We start from the raw sequence: 22,592 nt of genomic DNA on the forward strand, positions 1-22,592 counted from the left end.
CCCTTGCCGTCCTTCTTGAAGTTCTTCTTACCCTTGCCCTTCTTGAACTTAGTGGTTTTATTCACCATCAACACTTGATGTTCTTTTCTGATCTCCCCTTCCGCTGATTTCAGCATTGAATATACCTCGGGAATGGTCTTTTCCATCCCCTGCATATTGTAGTTCATCACAAAGCTCTTGTAGCTTGGTGGAAGCGACTGGAGGATTCTGTCAATGACCGCGTCATCCGGGAGATTAACTCCCAGCTGAGACAAGCGGTTGTGCAACCCAGACATTCTGAGTATGTGCTCACTAACAGAACTGTTCTCCTCCATTTTACAGCTGAAGAACTTGTCGGAGACTTCATATCTCTCGACCCGGGCATGAGCTTGAAAAACCAATTTCAGCTCCTCGAACATCTCATATGCTCCATGTTTCTCAAAACGCTTTTGGAGACCCGGTTCTAAGCTGTAAAGCATGCCGCACTGAACGAGGGAGTAATCATCAGCACGCTGCTGCCAAGCGTTCATAACGTCTTGGTTCTCTGGGATTGGTGCTTCACCTAGCGGTGCTTCTAAGACATAATCTTTCTTGGCTACTATGAGGATGAGCCTCAAGTTCCGGACCCAGTCCGTATAATTGCTGCCATCATCTTTCAGCTTGGTTTTCTCTAGGAACGCGTTGAAATTGAGGACAATGTTGGCCATTTGATCTACAAGACATAGTGTAAAGATTTTTAGACTAAGTTCATGATAATTGAGTTCATCTAATCAAATTATTTAATGAACTCCCACTCAGATAGACATCCCTCTAGTCATCTAAGTGAAACATGATCTGAGTCAACTAGGCCGTGTCCGATCATCACGTGAGACGGACTAGTCAAGATCGGTGAACATCTCCATGTTGATCGTATCTTCTATACGACTCATGCTCGACCTTTCGGTCCTCCGTGTTCCGAGGCCATGTCTGTACATGCTAGGCTCGTCAAGTCAACCTAAGTGTATTGCGTGTGTTCCGAGGCCATGTCTGTACATGCTAGGCTCGTCAACACCCGTTGTATTCGAACGTTAGAATCTATCACACCCGATCATCACGTGGTGCTTCGAAACAACGAACCTTCGCAACGGTGCACAGTTAGGGTGAACACTTTCTTGAAATTATTATAAGGGATCATCTTACTTACTACCATCGTTCTAAGCAAATAAGATGCAAAATATGATAAACATCACATGCAATCAAATAGTGACATGATATGGCCAATATCATCATGCTCCTTTGATCTCCATCTTCGGGGCACCATGATTATCTTCGTCACCGGCATGACACCATGATCTCCATCATCATGATCTCCATCATTGTGTCTTCATGAAGTTGGCACGCCAACGATTACTTCTACTTGTATGGCTAACGCGTTTAGCAACAAAGTAAAGTAAATTACATGGCGTTATTCAATGACACGCAGGTCATGCAAAATAATAAAGACAACTCCTATGGCTCCTGCCGGTTGTCATACTCATCGACAAGCAAGTCGAGATTCCTATTACAAGAATATGATCAATCTCATACATCACATATATCATTCATCACATCTTCTGGCCATATCACATCACATAGCACTTGCTGCAAAAACAAGTTAGACGTCCTCTAATTGTTGTTGCAAGTTTTTTACGTGGTTTGTAGGTTTCTAGCAAGAACGTTTTCTTACCTACGTATGACCACAACGTGATTTGCCAATTTCTATTTACCCTTCATAAGGACCCTTTTCATCGAATCCGTTCCGACTAAAGTAGGAGAGACAGACACCCGCTAGCCACCTTATGCAACTAGTGCATGTCAGTCGGTGGAACCTGTCTCACGTAAGCGTACGTGTAAGGTCGGTCCGGGCCGCTTCATCCTACAATGCCGCTGAAACAAGAAACGACTAGTAGCGGCAAGAAGAATTGGCAAACTCAACGCCCACAACTGCTTTGTGTTCTACTCGTGCATAGTAACTACGCATAGACCTGGCTGATGATGCCACTGTTGGGTTATGTAGCATAATTTTAAAATTTTCCTACGTTCACCAAGATGCATCTATGGAGTATACTAGCAACAAGGGGAAGGGAGTGCATCTACATACCCTTGTAGATCGCGAGCGGAAGCGTTCCAATGAACGTGGATGACGGAGTCGTACTCGCCGTGATCCAAATCACCGATGACCGAGTGCCGAACGGACGGCACCTCCGCGTTCAACACACGTACGGTGCAGCGACGTCTCCTCCTTCTTGATCCGGCAAGGGGGAAGGAGAGGTTGATGGAGATCCAACAGCACGACGGCATGGTGGTGGATGTAGCGGGTCTCGGCAGGGCTTTGCTAAGCTTCTGTGAGAGAGAGAGAGAGGTGTTGCAGGGGAGGAGGGAGCCGCCCAAGGCTGTTGTGTGCTGCCCTCCCTCCCCCCCCCTTTATATAGGCCCCCTGGGGGGGCACCGGCCCCAAGAGATGAGATCTCAAGGGGGGGCGGCGGCCACAAGGGGGGAAGGGGTTGCCTTGCCCCCCAAGGCAAGGGGGAACTCCCCCCTAGGGTTCCCAACCCTAGGCGCATGGGGGGAGGCCCAAGGGGGGCGCCCCAGCCCACTAAGGGCTGGTTCCCTTCCACTTTCAGCCCACGGGGCCCTCCCGGATAGGTGGCCCCACCCGGTGGACCCCCGGGACCCTTCCGGTGGTCCCGGTACAATACCGGTAACCCCCGAAACTTTCCCGGTGGCCGAAACTGGACTTCCTATATATAATTCTTCACCTCCGGACCATTCCGGAACTTCTCGTGACGTCCGGGATCTCATCCGGGACTCCGAACAACTTTCGGGTTTCCGCATACATATATCTCTACAACCCTAGCGTCACCGGACCTTAAGTGTGTAGACCCTACGGGTTCGGGAGACATGCAGACATGACCGAGACGCCTCTCCGGTCAATAACCAACAGCGGGATCTGGATACCCATGTTGCCTCCCACATGTTCCACGATGGTCTCATCGGATGAACCACGGTGTCGAGGATTCAATCAATCCCGTATACAATTCCCTTTGTCAATCGGTATGTTACTTGCCCGAGATTCGATCGTCGGTATCCCAATACCTTGTTCAATCTCGTTACCGGCAAGTCTCTTTACTCGTACCGCAATGCATGATCCCGTGACTAACGCCTTAGTCACATTGAGCTCATTATGATGATGCATTACCGAGTGGGCCCAGAGATACCTCTCCGTCACACGGAGTGACAAATCCCAGTCTCGATCCGTGCCAACCCAACAGACAGTTTCGGAGATACCCGTAGTGCACCTTTATAGTCACCCAGTTACGTTGTGACGTTTGGCACACCCAAAGCACTCCTACGGTATCCGGGAGTTGCACGATCTCATGGTCTAAGGAAAAGATACTTGACATTGGAAAAGCTCTAGCAAACGAAACTACACGATCTTTTATGCTATGCTTAGGATTGGGTCTTGTCCATCACATCATTCTCCTAATGATGTGATTCCGTTATCAATGACATCCAATGTCCATAGTCAGGAAACCATGACTATCTACTGATCAACGAGCTAGTCAACTAGAGGCTTACTAGGGACACGTTGTGGTCTATGTATTCACACATGTATTACGATTTCCGGACAATACAATTATAGCATGAATAATAGACAATTATCATGAACAAAGAAATATAATAATAACCATTTATTATTGCCTCTAGGGCATATTTCCAACATCTGGGTCTGGTGATGAGGCGGCCGCCGGCTCTGACAGCAAGTCGGCCACCGATGAATCAAACTCGTTGTATCAACTTCAAGACGGCAGGCTCATGGGCTGTTCCGATGGTGACAGTATTCCGGACCCGTTTGAGCCGCCGAGTCAGGTTGGAGTCTTTATGGCTGGTGCGCAGCCTGTTCAGAATCCCGCTGCTGGAGCGGGAAATCCGGTGCCTTCTCCGGCTCAGGTGCTGATGGATCTCACGGACAAGATGACGGCCCTGCTAACCGCCACGATTGACCCGGCAGATCAAGCTCAGCACGATGCAGAGGTGGCACAGTTAAAGTTGGATCTAATAAAAGCTAAAGAGGATCTTGCAGCGGAAGGGATCAGGCTGGCCGCGGAGAGGGCGGCTCTCGATGCCCAAACTCAGCTCATTCAGGCGCAGTCCTTCCAACTCACGATGGATCAGAACGCGGCCAATGAGGTCATGAGAAGGAGGCATCAAAAGTCCCAATCTCGACTCCCTCCGGTTTACGATCCACGCAACCTCTTCAACACGCCAGGTGCAGGGTCTAGTAACCCGCCAGGGATCATAGCGCCCGGGTCTGGACCCCTTATTCAGCCACGAGTGATGGGGCCTCCCTAGGCGCCCCCTGCCCCGCCTCAGTATGTGCCAATACCCCCGGGTCATTATAACAACCCGTTGGAGAATATGGTCGCTGCGGCAGCACGGCTGGCGGCTCTCCCAGTTGACGGGGACTCTCCGACGGTTATTGAAACCCGCCGTGTCAGGGAACTCCTTCAGACAGCACTGGCGCAGCAAGAGGCGTACTCCTACAGCCGGGAAAGGATCCACTCGACCCCTCGTCCAGGCCAGAGCCCGAGTTACAGCCGGCACATGGTCTCAGCAACCGGCTCAAGTAACGTCCGACGCCATGACCCGCCCCCTGGCCATGGCCCGGCTCATAATGGAGCCTTTTACGCAGCAGACCAGGACAAAGCGCGGCAAGAGGCGGAGCAAGTGCCTCAATTGACGGCTTACCAGACCCCCCCCCCCGGCTTATCCGACGACTTCCGTCGACGCGGGTATCCCCACCAGGACCAGGGGTGTCCCTTGTTTAGTGCCAGCCATCCCTAATGAATGTCTACCTAAGGACTTCAAGGGCCCTAGGAAGGTGCCTAATTACACAGCTGACTTACAACCCGCAGCCTGGATCGAGAGTTATGAGATGGCTATGGAGCTACTGGAGGTCAGTGAGGCGGCCATGGCTAAGTACTTCACCATGATGTTGGATGGGACTGCCCGCACTTGGTTGAAAGGGCTACCACCGAATTCCATCGGGTCTTGGGCTGAGCTAAAAGCCCGGTTCATCCAAAACTTCAAGGATACCTGCAGGCAGTCGATGTCAATTGTGGATTTGACTAACTGTAAGCAGCAGGAGGGTGAATCCATGACGCATTGGGTTCGCCGGGTTAAGGAGATCATACACTCGTCAGACAAGATGGATGCCGGCTCAGCAGTTTTAATGCTGGAGCAGAATTTTCGTTTTGTGCCCCTGAAGATGAAACTCGGGCGGCTTAAGCGCGACTGCAGTGATATGGGTACACTAATGGCGGCTCTTGTCAAGTACGCCGATTATGATAGTACCAAGGATCCCCCTTCAGATGATGAAAGGACAGGGAAGGGAAAGAAGAACGGCAATGGCAAGGGTCCTCAGTTTAACCCGGGGAACCAAGGAGGAGGCAAGCGCAAGGCCGATGGCAGCCTAGAGTTTGTAGCCAACACCAGCTCACAAGGTAATAACCAGCGACGCAAGGGGAGGCCCCCTCCCCGAGGCGGCGGGTCAGGTCCGACGCTGGAGCAGCTATTGAATGAACCCTGTCCAAGGCATGGCTCTAGAGAGAAGCCAGCGACTCATCTGTGGAAGGATTGTGCAATAATGAAGGCTTTTAAGAATTATAATGGCCCGGGCGGCGGCTCAGGCGCCGGCGGCTTCCATGGCCCGGGCGGCGGCTCAAATTCCGGTCCTCAGAACGGTCAAGGGGGCTTTAATCAGCAGTCTGACCAGGGTCATCAACAGCAGCAGGGGGGTTATCAGACCAATCCAAAGCAGCTTAGCGGTGGACAGTATCATGTGTTTACCACTAGTCTGTGCAAGCGGGATCAGAAGCTTCACAAGAGGGCTGTGAATGCTGTTGAGCCGGTAGTTCCACGCTACTTGCGGTGGTCTGAGCAGCCTATAGTATGGAGCAGGGAGGATCACCCTCCCCGGGTGGATAACCCGGGCCACTTGGCCTTAGTGGTGGCCCCTCAAGTGGGAGGATATAAATTCACAAAGGTGCTCATGGATGGAGGTAGCAGCATCAACATCCTCTATTATGAGACTTTTCGCCGTATGGGGTTGGTTGATAAGAACCTCAGCCAGTCAAACACTATCTTCCATGGTGTGGTACCTGGTAAGTCGGCTTATCCAGTCGGCAAGATCGAATTGGAAGTGGCCTTTGGTGATGAGAACAACTACAGGGTGGAGAAATTGACCTTTGAGGTGGTCAAAATAAGAAGTCCATACCATGCTATATTTGGACGGCCGGCTTACGCCAAGTTCATGGCACGGCCGTGTTATGTGTACCTACAGCTCAAGATGCCAGGTCACAATGGGACCATTACGGTTCATGGCAGTCGGAAAGTGGCTCTGGAGTGTGAGGAAGGCGATGCGGCTTATGCAGAATCTGTTTGTGCTACAGAGGAGTTGAAGTTTTATAAAGATAATGTTGACCCAACAGATATGACCTCTCTAAAAAAGCCAACTACAGAACAAGAGCCGGCAATGAAATTTAAATCCGCTGATGAAACTAAACTTGTTGATTTTGTTCCAGGTGACTCATCTCAGCAGTTTAGCATCAGTGCAAATCTGGATCCAAAATTGGAAAGCGCGCTCATCAAGTTCATCCGTGAGAATAGGGACATCTTCGCATGGAAACCTTCTGACATGCCAGGTGTACCTAGAGAACTCGCTGAGCATACTCTCAATGTTGATCCGAAATTTAAATCGGTCAGGCAGTTCCTTCGGCGGTTTAATGAAGAGAGGCGGAAAGCTATTGGTGAAGAGGTGGCCCGGCTCTTGGCGGCCGGGTTTATCGTTGAAGTCTTTCACCCAGAGTGGTTAGCTAACCCGGTGCTCGTACTCAAGAAGAACGGCACCTGGCGGATGTGTGTGGACTACACGGACTCGAACAAGGCGTGTCCGGCTGATCCTTTTGCCCTCCCCCGTATTGATCAAATCATTGATGCTACGGCAGGTTGTGCACGCTTAAGTTTCTTGGATGCTTATTCCGGACATCATCAGGTTAAAATGGCCGTTAAGGACCAGGAGAAGACGGCGTTCATCACTCCCTTTGGAGCCTTCTGCTATGTGTCTATGCCCTTTGGACTCAAGTGTGCACAGGCGACTTACCAGCGTTGTGTACAGAACTGTCTTCATAAACAGATTGGGCGCAATGTTCACGCTTACGTGGACGATATTGTGGTTAAGTCCATAAAAGAGGAAACCCTGATAGATGATTTAAGGGAAACCTTTGATAATCTCCGGGTCTATAAGATGATGCTTAACCCGGCCAAGTGTGTCTTTGGTGTTCCTACAGGCAAACTCTTGGGCTTCTTGGTTTCTGACAGAGGCATTCAGGCTAACCCGGAGAAGATCAAGGCCATCACCTCCCTGGCTCAGCCGGCGTGTATAAATGATGTTCAGCGCTTGGCGGGTCGCATCGCTGCTTTAAGCCGGTTTATAAGCCGTTTGGGTGAGAAGGCCATGCCCTTATATCAGTTGATGAAGAAAACTGATAACTTTGTCTGGAATGATGCTGCTAGTGCCGCCTTTGAGGATTTGAAGAAGCAGCTGGCAGAGCCCCCAGTCCTTGTGGCTCCGGTTGATAAGGAGCCCTTACTACTGTATGTAGCGGCAAACGCACGAGCCGTCAGTGTGGCTATTGTGGTGGAGCGCAAGGAGGAGAGTAAGGAGCATCCGGTTCAGCGGCCGGTCTATTATGTTAGCGAAGTGCTCATTGAGTCCAAGCAGCGGTACCCGCATTGGCAGAAGCTTGTGTATGGTGTGTTCATGGCGAGCCGGAAACTTAAGCATTATTTTCAGGGTCATCCCATCACTGTGGTCAGTTCTGCCCCCCTTGGTGATATCATTCAAAACAGAGAGGCCACAGGGAGAATTGCTAAGTGGGCTATAGAACTCGAACCTCATGGTCTCAAATATGTGCCACGCATTGCTGTTAAATCTCAGGCCTTGGTGGATTTCATCAATGATTGGACAGAGTCACAAGTGCCCGAGCAAAAGCCGGATAACACGTATTGGACTATTCACTTCGATGGATCCAGGCAGTTGGAGGGCTCGGGGGCTGGCATTGTATTGGCTTCCCCTAAAGGTGACAAGTTCCATTATGTGCTACAGTTGATGTTTCCTTGCACTAACAATGCGGCTGAGTACGAGGCCTTGCTCCACAGTCTTCGGATGGCTAAGGAGATGAGCTTGAGCCGGGTAAGGTGTTTCGGTGACTCGGACCTGGTGGATCAACAAGTATCAGGCAAGTGGGACTCTAAGGACCCTCTCATGGCGGCTTATCGCCGCGAAGTTGATGCCATTGCTGGGCACTTTCAGGGCTACCAAGTAGAGCACATTGATCGCAGGAAGAACGAGGCGGCTGATGCCCTAAGCCGGCTAGGCTCTCAGCGAAAGCCGGTGCCGCCTAACACTTTCCTGGATGTCCTGTATAGCCCTTCGGTTAAGTTGCCTACGGAGGAAGACTTGGTTGTCCCTGACCCGGAGGCACGACTGGTGGCGGCTCTCCATATCATACCAGACTGGACAATGCCATATCTGGCTTACATGACCCGGGGCGAGTTGCCTGAGGATGAAACCTTGGCCAGGCAAATAACCCGGCGGGCCAAGTCAATGATTGTTATTGATGGCGAGTTACATCATCGCAGTGTTACTGGAGCGTTTCAGCATTGTGTCTCCCCTGAGGAAGGTCAAGAGATCTTGCGTGAGATCCATGAAGGGGATTGTGGCCATCACGCCGGCTCAAAGTCTCTTGTGGCCAAGGCTTTTCGTCATGGTTTTTATTGGTTGACGGCTCATGCTGATGCAGAGGACTTGGTCAGTAAATGTGACGGTTGCGAGAGTTCTCACGACGGGCTCATGTGCCGGCTCAGGAGCTGAGGATGATCCCAATCACTTGGCCCTTTGCGGTCTGGGGGCTTGATATGGTTGGGCCTTTTAAAAGGTCCAAGGATAAGAAGACCCACCTCTTGGTGGCAGTTGATAAGTTCACAAAGTGGGTGGAAGCTGAGCCAGTTAGCAAGTGCGATGCAGCCACGGCGGTTCAATTTATGAAAAAGGTGATTTTCCGTTTTGGCTTTCCGCACAGCATCATAACTGACAATGGCACCAATCTTTCCAAAGGCGCCATGGAAGAGTTTTGTCAACTAGAGCATATCCGACTTGATGTTTCCTCGGTGGCTCATCCTCAATCCAATGGTCAAGCTGAGAGAGCTAACCAGGAGATTCTGAAGGGTATCAAGCCCCGGCTTTTGGTCCCTTTGCAACGGACGCCGGGTTGTTGGGTGGAGGAGTTGCCCTCCGTCTTATGGAGCATCAACACTACTCCTAACAGATCTACGGGCTTCACGCCTTTCTTCATGGTTTATGGAGCAGAAGCAGTCCTCCCCAGCGACATCCGTCACGACTCACCTCGCGTGGCGGCTTATGTTGAGACGGATAATGAACAGGCGCGCCAAGATGCTCTCGACTTGTTGGATGAACAGCGTGATGTGGCAGCAGCCCGGTCAGCGATTTACCAACAAGACCTGCGCCATTATCATAGCCGCCGGGTCAAATCCCGGGTCTTCCAGGAAGGCGACCTTGTGCTCCGGCTGATCCAGGATCAAACAGATGCACACAAGTTATCCCCACCTTGGGAAGGGCCCTTTGTGGTCAGCAAGAACTTGCACAACGGGTCATATTATCTCATTGACATTCGGGAGCACAAAGATTCACGTAAGTCGGAGGAGGAGACCCGTCGGCCGTGGAACATAGCTCAGCTTCGGCCTTACTACACTTGAGCCACCGGCTCTCGTGGTGTACATATTTCTCTCAGCCATGTATATATTATGATAAGAAATAAAGCAGGACCTCTGTCCTTTTTTCTCCTCCAAATATGCACGTGTTGTTTTTACAAGATTACATGATAACTTAAGGGAGGATTCGGCTTATGATCGTATTCGAATCTAGCCGTAAGCAGTAAAATCACTTGGGGGCTTCCTGTTCAAACATGGGTCGTATTCGAACCAAAGAGAACATAGCTGTCGATACCCATTTGATTGGCAAAGTGCCGAGCTCATTGGGAGGTTACCTTTGGTCATATTTGAATCATAGTTTAACCCCTCTGAGAACCGACGTGGATCGTATTCGAATCAGCGTCGTTAAACAATTCTTAAAATCACTTGGGGGCTTCCTGTTCAAACATGGGTCGTATTCGAACCAAAGAGAACATAGCTGTCGGTACCCTCTTGATTGGCAGCGCCACACCCACTGGGGGCTATGTGATCATATCTGAATCTTAGCTTAACCCCTTTGGGCCGGGTTTCTGGTCGTATTCGAACTGGAAGCCCCTAAGTTCCTATGTTCTATCACAAGTTTACTCTGATTATGTCAATGTGTGTACGGCCGGGTCTCGCTTTGCCGGCTTAACTTTGGTTTACAGTGTTAGTTGAACACCATGGGTGTCATCAAGACAGGTAACTCGGAGTTAAGATACCAACCTTGTTACCCGGGTTATCTAAACCGGAAGTATGCTTACAGGCCGCTAAGGGTGTTATTACGACTGTGTTAAGGATATAATTGAGGACCAGTCTTTTTTGATTCATATTCCGGGTTATCTATCCGAAACACCTGATTCTCAAGGTGGTAAGCCACCTCGAGACTTGTGATTTGCCTTTCTATGCAGGATACTTAAAGGCACCTCTTTGGGGTTGAGAAAAACAAAGGGATGATTATGACCCGGAGAAACATCAAAGAGACAACTTCAAAAGACCTTGGCATTCAATATGTGCACGATGGCACGGCAGAGATAGACTGTTGCACCTACTTTGTTACAAAACTCATCAAATCTAACAAGGGTGGAGCATTGTTTGGTAAACCGACAGCCGAGTTACGATGCCCGCTGAGTGGAAGTCTCCGGCTCGTTCCTGTCCTCTCCTCCGGCTGATCCCAAGACCTGCAAGGTTGATGACTTCCAGTCGATGCCGCTGAGAGCCTCGAACTGGGCTTCCTCGTCAATTAACCCGGCCGGGTCAATCTCCGGGGCGAAGGTGTGCTGATGAGCCGGCGGGATCAGGTTGAGGGCTTCATAGCGAGGGGTTGGAATCCTCTGATTCTCCATGTCATAACCCGGCTGGTACTTGGTCAGATCTGTGTCATTCCCAATGAGGTTGGCCACCGGGCGTACAGCCTTCACGCACGCTGCGAAGTCCTTCTGATCGAAAGCTGAGCCGTCTTCCTTCAGGCTTGGATAGCCAAGGGCGATGTCCGCCGGGTCTAACTCCGGCAGGAATGCCTTGGCCCGGCTCAGCGCGGCGATTGCTCCGGCTCTCGCAGAAGCCCGTCGCAGCTCTTGGATCCGCTGAGGCAGAACGGCGAGCCGGCGCAGGACTTCTGCTAGGTGAGTCGGCACCTCGTTGGATAGGGCCACCACAGCTAAGGCATGCTGTGACCCGGTGTAGAGCTGCTCCACCAGGGTATACACGGCCTTTAGCTTGGTGACCACGCTCTGGTTGAGGTTGGCACTTCTGGGACCTGTTTAACAGAATCAAGTAAGTCGGCGACAAGGATGAATCATGAGATATAAACATTCTAACATTGATGAAAGCTGGTGAGGCGACTTACCGAAGATGGCGGCCACCATTTGGGAAACCTGGCGCTTTAGGCCGGAGAGCTCGGCGGTCTTCTCAGAGAGAGCCTTCTCCGCCTGTTCCGCCCGGGTCACCAGTGCGGCCTTCTCTTCGGCCCAGGCTTTCCGCTCAGCATCAAATTCTGTCTTCAGCTTCTCTTGAGCGGCGATGCTAGATACAAACTTGGCGTTTGCCTTCCGGGTCTCCATCTCCTGCGTCTTCAGCCGGCTCTTGAGATCCGCAAGGTCCGCCTCTAGTTTCTTGCCAACAGCCTGTATAAATTTCCGGTTTATGACATGAGCAGTTACTATATAAGTCCCAAGCACTTTCCAAGCAAAGACACTTGGCACTTGGGGGCTAATGCATATTGAACGTATCTATCTACAGCCGGCTCAATGGAGTAAGCCGGAACCTAAGTCTACAACATATTCAAATCATAAGTCGTCGACTTGGGGGCTAGCATGGCAAAGGTAACTATGCAGTAAGTAAGAAGATAGCAGAAGGATACCTCAGATTTTTGCTGGATCTGGTTTACCATGGCGACCTCGGCGTCCCGGCTCTTGTGTACTTGGCTGATGTAGCCAGAGACGAGCTCTCCAATGCTCAGGTTGCTGTAGTTGGAGAGGTCCAGATTCGCCCGGTGGGGCTGCAGCAACTCCCCCTTAGCGGAGCACTTGGCCAACACGGTCGGTCTCCCGGGCTCAACATACTCCGTCCGGGTGATTACCACGTCCGGGTCGTCTGCTGGTGGAGCTGAGCCGGAGGCCTCCGGGTTAACCGAAGCTTCGGTCGTTGCCTTGGTAGTTGGGGCGGTGGCTTCAGGTGCCGTGTCCATTGGAGTGGTGGCTTCGAGGGCGGAGGCAGCTGGCGGTTCTTGGACTGTCACCGCCGGCTCAGGCAAATCTGGCACTCCGGCCGACTTGGTTTTCTTCACCCTCTTGGTGAGCTTTGCCTGGGCACTGAAAGAACAACAAAGGTTAGTACAAAGAATATGAGTAAAGATCAGAACAATATGAGATGATTGTTGTTACCCGGGCACGGTCTTGAAAGCCGGCAGATTTGACTGCATGGAGTCACCCGAAGAGGGGGAGGTCTCCTGGTAATTGGAGTCAGAAGAGTTGAGTGGCTGACGGATAACACCCGCCAACGGGTGAAAAGGGTACAAGTGGGAAATAACCTCAGTCCGGCGCTTCCTTGTTGCGTCGGGTAACCCGGCGGAGAGGTCGGTGTCCTTGTTGGTCCGGGTGTGACGCCGGCTTTCGTGAACCTGTCGCTTCAAAAGAAATTGAGGGTCTTGATGAGCTAAAGGATGTGAAAAGCTTACTTTCCGGGTTACCCTTCGGACTTTCAGCTCTGGCAAGGGCTCCGAGTCGGAGGAAAGTGACATTACCTCTTCAACCACCGGGTTACTTGCGCCGGTGTCATCCTGTCAATAAACAAGTATTGATAAGGCGGACAGCAGCAAACAGTGAATATGGTAAGGACTTAAATGATCAGGAGTTACCTCTGACTCGGAGTTGTCGCTTAATTGCATCAGCTCCGAAGCAGTATGCCTGCTTCCTTTTTTGCGAGGGGCGGCTTTCTTGGCGGCTTTCTTCGCCTTCCTGGCTTTCTTGGCCGCCTCATGGTCATATTTGACCCGCCAGAACTTATCATCTGCCTGAAATATACAATGATGAATTCTTAAAACGGTTCAGATGAAGGTTATATGCAGACGAAGATAAAAAGTTAAAGTCAGCGGCTTACCGCTGGGGCTGGATTGGTCTTGCAGAAGGGGGCTAACCCGATCCTTCCGCAGTCTGCCAGGCTCTCGTTTAAAAGAGCCTTGGTCTCCTCCTCTGCAACGTCTTCTGGAAGATCGTTGCGGCTGTGCCTCTGAGGGTCATCCTTTCGCCCTGTGTACTCACACATTAAGCCGGGGCGGCGGCTCAATGGGATCACCCGCCATGAGATCCAGACCCGGACCAGGTCGATTCCCTTCAGACCGTTGCCCAGGAGGGCCTTGATTTTGTTGATAGTAGGAAGCAGAGGCTGGCGCTCCGCTTGAGTCAGCTTGTCCGACAGTGGTTGAGTCGGCTCCAGACGTGTTGGGCGAAAGCCGGGCAGCGGGCTTTCATCAGCCGGGGACGTATCTTGGCAGTAGAACCAAGTCATGTTCCAGTCCTTGGGGTGGCTCGGCAGCTCTGCGTAAGGGAAAAGACAGTCCCTACGCCGCTGGATGGAAATGCCACCTAACTCCAGACTTGGTCCGTTGGCGCACTCATTCTGGCGGTTTAAGTAAAAAAGCTCTCTGAAGAGCAGCAGACTAGGTTCTTCTCCTAGGTAAACCTCGCAGAAGACTTGAAAATTGCAGATGTTGGATACGGAGTTGGGTCCTATATCTTGAGGCCGCAAGTCGAAGAAGTTGAGCACGTCCCTAAAAAACTTTGAGCCAGGCGGTGCGAAGCCCCGGCTCATATGATCTGCGAAAATCACTACCTCCCCGTCCTTTGGCTATGGTCTCTCTTCTGACGGGTCAGGGGCACGGTAGGACATGACTTCTTTCTTAGGCAGATATCCGGACTTAACAAAATTGGCTAGGGTCTTGTTGGTGACGTTGGACCTCATCCAGTTGCAAGTGATGGGAGCCTTAGGAGGCATGGTGACGGTTGGCAGTCTATGACAAAAAGGAAAAATGTCCGGGTTAATTATAAGCCGGAGATCTACAGTTCAAAACTAAGGTGGCGGCTTATGAAGGGGACTAATGATATATACTCTGGTACAGTGGGTTATTTAAGCCACAGGGGCATTCAGAGTTTTGTTGGTTATCTACGGCCTTACCGCAGTTAAGCCGGAGGATTCTACGAAGCATGGTTTTCTTTAAAGCCGGAGGATTCTACGGCGTGTGGTTTCTTTAAACCGGAATTGTAAGCCGCCAAGATTCAATGGTTGCAGTTTTTACTAAGTGTGGTAAAACAGGTTTCACATATTGCAGTAACTTTTTTGGATCAAAATGGTCGGGCAAAGGAAAAAATTTCTAGACCTAGAAACCGAAGTGAGGGAGTTCTTGGGTTCGAACAAGGTTCTTATGCAGTACAAAGAAGGCTACTTGCGTGTGAAATGGATCTTAAAACAACTACCGCACTAGTTCTATGCAGGCCTAAGATCAAGCAGGAGCAGTAACTAGGAGAGCTACCGAACTTGCGGGCAATGGTGACGAACACGAAGAACGTGGATGAACCCTACTGCAGATCTACTCTACGGGGTAGTGAGAACTTACCGGAGCTGAAGAGGTGCAGGAGTCGCCGCCGTTTATCTGGTCCGAGTCAGGGTGATGCAGCGGCCAAGGTTGACGAAGACCGGAGGCGAGACGACGGCGGCGGAGTGCGAGCTCAGTGAGAGAGGCAGCGGTGCGAGGAGGAAGAAGGGTGGCAGAGAAGCCCGTCGGGCCGGCCTATTCATAAGGCGAGCTCATAAAGCGGGCGCGAGAATCAAGGAGACCGTGGCGTGATTATCTCCCCCCCACGATGCCTCGATTTTTGGGATGACAGTAAAAGCAAAGATCCGTTGCGGATCCGGTGGAGTAAAAAACGGGCTTAATGGAAGATGATGTCACGGCGGATTATCCGGAGTCCAGAGGATGACGTCACGCCGGGTTATGGCCTCACATGAAAGGTAAGCCGGAGATTTTTTCTGTCGGAAGGGTTGAAGATTGACATGAGCCAGCTCAAATCAATCTGGGGCCTAATGTTGAGGATATAGACCTTAGAGTCACCCGCCAGGAGGGGCCGGGTTACTCTAATGGTCATTACCAGAAGCCCGGAGCCAAGCTTGAAGACGGTGGGCCAGAGATGGGCTTAAGACCCGGATATGGATTAAGGCCCGTAGTTACAATCGTTATTATGGTAGAACTTGTAGTGTAAGGCAAGTATGATTGAGAGTCCGAGCCGGACGCTCTTATGAGCCGGCCGGGACTCTGAGGGCTGCTGGGCGTCAGCCTCCCTATATAAAGGGACGACCCGGCAGCAGTTTAGGGACAAGAACAATCTCATCGAGAGCCGGGCATAGCAGTTTAGCTCCCTGGTGATCGTAACCCTAATCAATACCACCTCAAACTGGATGTAGGCTTTTACCTTCACCGTAAGGGGCCGAACCAGTATAACCCTCGTGTTCCTTGTCCCGCATTAACCCCTTCAAGCTTCCTAGTTGCGATGGCTCCACGACTAAGTCCTAGCTCGAGGACATCTGCCGTGATAATTCCACGACAATTACGCTGTGGTGTTCCAGGTGGCGTGAGTTGTGAAACTATTCCACATTGTTTTAAATGAAGGCCAAACCCGTAACTGAAATATTCGCCTCCGCGATCAGATCATAGAAACTTTATTTTCTTGTTACGATGATTCTCCACTTCACTCTGAAATTCTTTGAACTTTTCAAATGTTTCAGACTTGTTTTTCATCAAGTAGATATACCCATACCTACTCAAATCATCTGTGAAGGTCAGAAAATAACGATACCCGCCGCGTGCCTCAACACTCATCGGACCGCATACATCGGTATGTATTATTTCCAATAAGTCATTAGCTCGCTCCATTGTCCGGAGAAAGGAGTTTTATTCATCTTGCCCATGAGGCATGGTTCGCAAGTATCAAATGATTCATAATCAAGTGACTCAAAAAGTCCATCTGCATGGAGTTTCTTCATGCGCTTTACACCAATATGACCTAAACGGCAGTGCCACAAGTATGTTGCACTATCATTATCAACTGTGCATCTTTTGGCATCAATATTGTGAATATGTGTATCACTATGATTCAACAAGAATAGACCATTCATCAAGGGTGCATGACCATAAAAGATATTACTCATATAAATAGAACAACCATTATTCTCTGATTTAAATGAATAATCATCTCACAATAAACAAGATCTAGATATAATGTTCATGCTCAATACTGGCACCAAATAACAATTATTGAGGTCTAAAACTAATCCCGAAGGTAGATGTAGAGGTAGCGTGCCGACGGCGATCACATCGACCTTGGAACCATTCGCGACGCGCATCGTCACCTCGTCCTTAGCCAATCTTTGTTTATTCCGCAGCTCCTGTTTCGAGTTACAAATATGAGCAACCGAACCAGTACAAATACCTAGGCGCTACTACGAGCATTAGTAAGGTACACATCAATACCATGTATATCAAATATACCTTTGTTCACTTAGCCATCCTTCTTATCTGCCAAATATTTGGGGTAGTTCCGCTTCCAGTGACCATTCCCTTTGCAATAGAAGCACTCTGTTTTAGGCTTGGGTCCACCTTTGGGTTTCTTCCCGGGAGTGGCCACTTGCTTGCCATTCTTCTTGAAGTTCCCTTTCTTTCCCTTGCCCTTTTTCTTGAAATAGTGGTCTTGTTTTCTACCTCCGCGGCCTTAAGCATTGCGAAGAGCTCATGAATCGTTTTATTCATCCCTTGCATATTATAGTTCATCACGAAGCCTTTGAAGCTTGGTGGCAGTGACTGAAGAACTCTATCAATAACAGTATCAACTGGAAGGTCAACTCCTAGCTGAGTCAAGTGGTTATGATACCTAGACATTTTGAGTATGTGTTCACTGACAGAACTATTCTCCTCCATCTTGCAGCTATAGAACTTGTTGGAGACTTCATATCTCTCAACCCAGGCATTTGCTTGAAATATTAACTTCAACTCTTGGAACATCTCATATGCTCCATGACGTTCAAAACGTCTTTGAAGTCCTGGTTCTAAGCCGTAAAGCATGATACACTGAACTATTGAGTAGTCATTAGATCGAGCCTGCCAGACGTTCATAACATCTACATTTGCTCCTGCAATAGGTCTGTCACCTAGTGGTGCATCAAGGACATAATTCTTCTATGCAGCAATAAGGATAATTGATATGTCAATTTTGCATCATTCTTATTGATATTTATTGCATTATGGGCTATTATTACACATTTTTGCACAATACTTATGCCTTTCCTCTCTTATTTCACAAGGTTTACACAAAGAGGGAGAATGCCGGTAGCTGGAACTCTAGACTGGAAAAGGAGCAAATCTGAAGGACCTATTTTGCACAACTCCAAAAGTCCTGAAACTTCACAGAGAATTATTTTCGAATATATAAAAAATATTGGGCGAAGAAAGTACCAGAGGGGACCACCAGACATCCACAAGGGTGGAGGGCGTGCCCTACCCCTGGGCGCGCCCCTACCTTGTGGGCCACTTGGCATGCCCCCGGTGCCCATCTTCTGCTATATGGTGTGTTTTGACCTAGAAAAAAATCAAGAGGAAGCTTTCGGGATGAAGCGCCGCCGTCTCGAGGCGGAACTTGGGCAGAACCAATCTAGTGCTCCGGCGGAGCTGTTCTACAGGGGAAACTTCCCTCCCGGAGGGGGAAATCGAAGCCATCGTCATGACCAACAATCCTCTCATCGAGATGGGGCCAATCTCCATCAACATCTTCACCAGCACCATCTCCTCTCAAACCATAGTTCATCTCTTGTATCCGATCTTTGTCTCCAAACCTAAGATTGGTACCTGTGATTTGCTAGTAGTGTTGATTACTCCTTGTAGTTGATGCTAGTTGGTTTATTTTGTGGAAGATCATATGTTTAGATCCTTAATGCTATTCAATACTCCTATGATTATGAACATGAATATGCTTTGTGAGTAGTTACGTTTGTTCCCGAGGACATGGGAGAAGTCTTGTTATAAGTAATCATGTGAATTTGGTATTCGTTTGATATTTTGATGACATGTATGTTGTCTTTCCTCTAGTGGTGTTATGTGAACGTCGACTACATGACACTTCACCATGATTTGGGCCTAGGGGAAGGCATTGGAAAGTAATAAGTAGATGATGGGTTGCTAGAGTGACAGAAGCTTAAACCCTAGTTTATGCGTTGCTTTGTAAGGGGTTGTTTTGGATCCATATGTTTCATGCTATGGTTAGATTTATCTTAATTCTTCATTCGTAGTTGCTGATGCTTGTGAGAGGGGTTAATCATAAGTGGGAGGCTTGTCCAAGTAAGGACAGCACCCAAGCACCGGTCCACCCACATATCAAATTATCAAAGTAATAAACGCGAATCATATGAGCATGATGAAAACTAGCTTGACAGTAATTCCCATGTGTCCTTGGGAGCGCTTTGCTTTAAATAAGAGTTTGTCCAGGCTTGTCCTTTGCTACAAAAAGGATTTGGACACCTTGCTGCACCTTAGTTACTTTTGTTACTTGTTACCCGTTACGAATTATCTTATCACACAACTATCTGTTGCCGATAATTTCAATGCTTGCAGAGAATACCTTGCTGAAAACTGCTTGTCATTTCCTTCTGCTCCTCGTTGTGTTCGACACTCTTACTTATCGAAAGGACTACGATAGATCCCCTATACTTGTGGGTCATCAATCCTTCGAGGGGCTTGTTCGGTGTATCTTCACCTTGACCGATAGACCAAAGAGTTGCTCCTCAACCTACTGAACCTACTGAAAATATTTATTATGAAATTCCTTCGGGTATGATAGAGAAACTGCTAGCTAATCCTTATGCACGAGATGGAACATTACATCCTGATATGCACCTAATCTATGTGGATGAAGTTTGTGGATTATTTAAGCTTGCAGGTTTGCCCGAGGATGATGTAAAGAAGAAGTTCTTCCCTTTATCTTGAAGGGAAAGGCATTGACATGGTATAGGCTATGTGATGATATTGGATCTTGGAACTAGAACCGATTGAAATTGGAATTTCATCAAAAGTTTTATCCTATTCATCTGGTTCATCCTGATCGGAATTATATATATATATATCATTTTGGTCTCGTGAAGGAGAAAGTATTGCTCAAGCTTGGGAGAGGCTTAAGTGAATGTTATATTCATTCCCCAATCATGATCTCTCAAGAGAAATTATTATTTAGAATTTTTATGCTCGGCTTTCTCGTAATAATCAATCCATGCTCGATACCTCTTGTACTGGTTCCTTTATGAAGAAGACTGTTGAATTCAAATGGGGTTTATTGGAAAGAATTAAACGCAACTCTGAAGATTGGGAACTCGAGGAAGGTAATGAGTCAGGTATAAACCTTAAGTTTGATTGAGTTAAATCTTTTATGGATACCGATGCTTTTCATGAATTTAGCACTAAATATGGACTTGACTCTGAGATAGTAGCTTCTTTCTGTGAATCTATTGCTACTCATGTTGATCTTCCTAAGGAGAAGTGGTTTAAATATCATCCTCCCATTGAAGTGAAAGTAGTAGAACCTATTAAAGTTGAAGAAGAAACTATTATTTATAATGTTGATCCTATTGTTCCTCCTGCTTATATTGAGAAACCACCTTTTCCTGTTAGGATAAAGGATCATACTAAAGCTTCAGCTGTGGTTCGTAAGAGTAATACTAGGACACCTACACCCCCTGAACTAATTAAAGTTGAACCTAGTATTGCTATGGTTAAGGATCTCTTGGTTGATAATATTGATGGACATGTTATTTATTTCTCTAATGAAACTGCTAGGATTGCCAAACTCGATATTAAAGATAAAAATAGACCTATTGTTGCCATGCCTGTTGTTTCTGGTAAAATAGGAGATCATTGTTATCATTGCTGTGATGTGGGTGCTAGTGTGAGTGCAATCCCTTTTACCCTATATCAAGAAATTATGAATGATATTGCACCTGCTGAGATAGAAGATATTGATGTTACTATTAAGCTTGCCAATAGAGATACTATATCACCAATTAGGATTGTTAGAGATGTTGAAGTCTTGTGTGGGAAAATAAAATACCCTACTGATTTTCTAGTACTTGGTTCCCCACAAGATGATTTTTGTCCCATTATATTTGGTAGACCTTTCTTGAACACTGTTAATGCTAAGATAGACTGTGAGAAAGAAATTGTTATCATAAGTTTTGGGGATGTGTCTCATGATTTTAATTTCTCTAAGTTTCGTAGACAACCCTATGATAAAGAATTGCCTAGTAAGGATGAAATTATTGGTCTTGCTTCTATTGCCGTGCCTCCTACTGATCCTCTAGAACAATATTTGCTAGACCATGAGAATGGTATGTTTATGAAAGAAAGAAAGGAATTAGAGGAAATATTCTTTAACCAAATGCTTGTTTTGAAACACAATTTGCCTGTTGAAATCCTTGGGGATCCTCCTCCACCCAAGGGTATTCCCGTGTTTGATCTTAAACCATTACCTGATACTTTGAAATATGCTTATCTTGACGAAAAGAAGATATATCCTGTTATTATTAGTGCTAACCTTTCAGAGCATGAAGAAAAGAAATTATTAAAAACTCTGAAGAAGCACCGTGCCGCTATTGGATATACTCTTGATGATCTTAAGGGCATTAGTCCCACTCTATGTCAGCACAAAATTAATATGGAGCCTGATGCTAAACCAGTTGTTGATCATCAACGACGGTTAAATCCTAAGATGAAAGAAGTGGTAAGAAATGAAACACTAAAGCTTCTGGAAGCAGGTATAATTTATCATATTGCTGACAGTAGATGGGTTAGTCCCGTTCATTGTGTTCCTAAGAAGTGAGGTATTACTGTTGTTCCTAATGATAAGAATGAATTGATTCCACAAAGAATTGTTACAGGCTATAGAATGGTAATTGATTTTCGCAAATTAAACAAAATCTACTAGAAAAGATCATTACCCTATACCTTTTATTGATCAAATGCTAGAAAGACTATCCAAACATACACATTTTTGCTTTCAAGATGGTTATTCTGGTTTTTCTCAAATACCTGTGTCAAAAGAGGACCAAGAAAAGACCACTTTTACTTGCCCTTTCGGTACTTTTGCTTATAGACGTATGCCTTTTGGTTTATGCAATGCACCTGCTACCTTTCAAAGATGTGTGACTGCTATATTCTCTGACTTTTGTTAAAAAATTGTTGAGGTTTTCATGGATGATTTCTCCGTTTACGGAACTTCTTTTGATGATTGCTTAAGCAACCTTGATCGAGTTTTGTAGAGATGTGAAGAAACTAATCTTGTCTTGAATTGGGAGAAGTGACACTTTATGGTTAATGAAGGTATTGTCTTGGGGCATAAAATTTCTTAAAGAGGTATTGAAGTTGATAAAGCTAAAGTAGATGCTATTGAAAAGATGCCGTGTCCTAAAGATATCAAAGGTATAAGAAGTTTCCTTGGTCATGCTGGTTTCTATAGGAGGTTTATTAAAGACTTCTCTAAAATATCTAGGCCTCTCACTAATCTCTTGCAAAAAGATGTTCCTTTTGTTTTTGATGATGATTGTGTAGAAGCATTTGAAATACTTAAGAAAGCCTTGATTTTTGCACCTATTGTTCAACCACCTGATTGGAATTTACCCTTTGAAATTATGTGTGATGCTAGTCATTACGCTGTTGGTGTTGTTCTAGGGCAAAGAGTTGATAAGAAATTGAATGTTATTCATTATGCTAGTAAAACTCTAGACAACGCCCAGAGAAATTATTATACTACTGAAAAAGAATTTTTAGCAGTTGTTTTTTGCTTGTGATAAGTTCAGATCTTATATTGTTGATTCCAAAGTAACTGTTCACACTGATCATGCTGCTATTAAATATCTTATGGAAAATAAAGATGCTAAACCTAGACTTATTAGATGGGTTCTCTTGTTATAATAATTTGATTTGCATATTATTGATAGAAAGGGAGCTGAGAACCCCGTAGCAGACAACTTGTCTAGGTTAATTAGAGAATGTTCTTGATGACCCACTACCTATTGATGATAGCTTTCCTGATGAACAATTAGTTGTCATAAATGTTTTTTGTAGTGCTCCATGGTATGTTGATTATGCTAATTTCATTGTTGCTAAATTTATACCACCTAGTTTCACATACCAGCAAAAGAAAAAGTTTTTCTATGATTTAAGACATTACTTTTGGGATGACCCACACATGTATATA

Source organism: Triticum aestivum, chromosome 7D (genome assembly GCF_018294505.1).
Source record: "Triticum aestivum cultivar Chinese Spring chromosome 7D, IWGSC CS RefSeq v2.1, whole genome shotgun sequence".
NCBI lineage: Eukaryota > Viridiplantae > Streptophyta > Magnoliopsida > Poales > Poaceae > Triticum > Triticum aestivum.